This window comes from Penaeus japonicus, unplaced genomic scaffold (genome assembly GCF_977035675.1).
Source record: "Penaeus japonicus unplaced genomic scaffold, GWHDUDI00000001_assembly GWHDUDI00000012, whole genome shotgun sequence".
NCBI lineage: Eukaryota > Metazoa > Arthropoda > Malacostraca > Decapoda > Penaeidae > Penaeus > Penaeus japonicus.
In genome coordinates this window covers 34334051-34336550 of record NW_028234414.1, presented here as the reverse complement: position 1 = coordinate 34336550, position 2500 = coordinate 34334051, and the positions used below count along the sequence as shown (strand labels likewise).

The 2500-nt window shown below is 47.9% G+C and overlaps 1 protein-coding gene across 26 annotated transcripts in view; it reads left to right on the top strand.

Annotated features, from left to right (window-relative positions):
* The window catches only part of spdi (sperm antigen with calponin homology and coiled-coil domains split discs), a 418834-nt gene that overhangs the window by 361409 nt on the left and 54925 nt on the right, over positions 1 to 2500 (top strand). The window lies entirely within an intron of this gene.

Sequence of the window (2500 nt, the reverse complement as noted above, 5' to 3'; positions counted from 1 at the left end):
GAGATAGATGCACATTTCGCAGTCGCCGCTTGAGCCGAGTACGCACTCGCCCATGATGCACCCAGCAAGATTTTTTCTTCCTTTTTTTTTATCAACACCAGAGGCAGTAGCTTGCCACACGCTGACTCACAGAAGGTAACACTTCCAGTACCGCCTTGCAACCGCCCTCACCTTGCGCGCTGCAACCTTCCGCGTTTCCCACATTCAGTAGACAGCTGTGAAATGCATCCTTGAGACTCTGAACATGGCTTTTCAGATTCTACTCTTGGATAGTTGAGCGAGGGCTCGGGTAGGCTGGTTTTTTTCGGTTGCGTGTCAAGGGGCTCGAACTGGGGAAGGCGGAGTTGAGTGGATGTGTACTGGGCGTGCGTTGGGTGAGGCAGGTGATGATACTGTTGGTTTTACACCGATTGATTGACAGGTAGATATCGAGAGGTGTGCGCAGATGAATAAACGATGGAAACGTATGTGCCTATAAAGATAGTTATTCAGACAATGAATACAAAGATAGACAAAAACAGACAGCTAGGCAGGAACAGGAATGCGAGAATAGACGGACAGAGAACCATATAAATGGAAATGAGTATTGAAGCAAGAAGTAGCATAGCACATATAGGCCTAAGAGAGAATACGTGGCATGGCGAAGACGAGGGGCGAGGGGCGCCGCCGCCGCCGCCGCCAGGCACGGAGCATCGAGAGGCCGTGGCCTGGAGCTTCCCTGGGAACGGAAGCGGAGAAAATAGGCGACCTTGTCACCCTTGGAATCCGCTGTTACATCTGTCGAGCACCTCCTGCTCTCTTTCTTATTCTCTTCTCCGCTGTCTCCCCTTTTCTGCTTCTCTTCCAGTCTCTCTTCCTTCTGTTTCGTCTTTATCGAGTTGGTTTGTCACGGCGCTCGAGTTGGAACTTCATTCGGTTGGGTTTGAATGAAATGAGGTTCATCCTCATTCATCTTCCACGGGTTGGTAATATGCGGGGAATTTTAAAGCCCTTGAATTAAGTGATTGATGTTAATCATGGATCACACTTCGGCTTATATAGGTATTTAAGCAATATTTTAAAAGTGGGGAATGCCTCACAGTGAGGACTTGGTGTTCAGCTGAAGTTTTGTTTATTAGAATCGTAGAATCAGTCATCCATTCATTGCGCCAAAATTATCACTCCGTCTGTTCGACGTTTACGTATTTTTTCTGAACAAACAAAAGCCTGTAGGAGGGAACTGCTATGGCCATCCATTCCCGTAGATCGATAGGGTAACGGTAACCGTGCGATAGCCAGTGTAAGGGCCGTATGTGCACATATATGTGCAGTAAGCCATTCAAACGTGGCGGTCGGGCCAGCCACCAACCACCTGCCCGCCGCGTGGCTGCCCGGCAAGATGGCAACACTGCGCTCGTTCGGCGGCCACTTGCCGGTTTGCCTTTTTTATCACTTTATCATGGGCTTTAACTTATCTTACTGGAATTTGGTAAACATTTTTTAGATAAGGGAATGGCACACTCTATCCCAGTATAGATTGTTTTTCTCATAAGCGCGCGCAAGGTTTAGGCTGCATGGAAAGAGGTTACATTTAATTTTGTTGCGGTAACTGAGGGTTGCCAGCATGGAGAGGAGCCTCGCAGCAAATTGTTTTGGTTCGCCAGTGCCGAGGTAGCTGTGGTGGGGAGCGAAGAGCTGTGCCCAAGCTCTCACAATATGTCCGTCTTGTATGGGGACGCCTTGTGGATTGCCATTGACATGGAGTTCAGTAACTGAATGCAAAAGAAAACTTAAATACATAACTAGAAAATAGAATGGGAAGCACGAATTGAAGATCATTATTTAGAGAAAACTGGAATAGACCTACACGCTGGGTTACAAATCTTACGCCAACGTTACAGAGTGGCGGTTTCGAGTAGTAGACAGTGACAGGGAAAAGTGTTATGTGTTCAAGTATGATTGCCCGGGCCGTGAAGATATGCGAGTGAGATAGTGACAGAAAGATAACCCTGTAGGTTCCCACGATAAGAGATTTTAGATTGCGTGGTGGCGGCGGTGGTTAGTGCGGTGTTGAACGCCTCTAGACATCAGCTGGACAGCACGGGACGGAAATATCACCAATGTGCTTGTGCGATATATTTGATAGACTTGATACAATTCCTTGGGTGATTGCAAAAGAGAAGATAAATATATAAAATAGGCCTAAGCGTGTGGATTGTTTGTCGAACTGCAAATACTGGTGTAACTCGAACGGGGTACAGACGTAGCCTACATAGATTTCCCAAGTACCATGATCCTGTTGGCGATTGTGGTTAAGTGTGAAGGTGGCGGGGCCTGAAAACCTTTCCTCATAGCAGCAGGGGCTTGATGTGGCGGCAGCAGCAGGCAGCAGCAACAGCAACAAGGCGGCAGTCATGCCCTACGTAATTGCCCGCTGACCAGCACTCCCAGGCAGTACCGAGAAGGCTGCTGTGGTCACTCACCCACTTTTCCTTTTCTTTCTACCGACTTTTAATTAGTA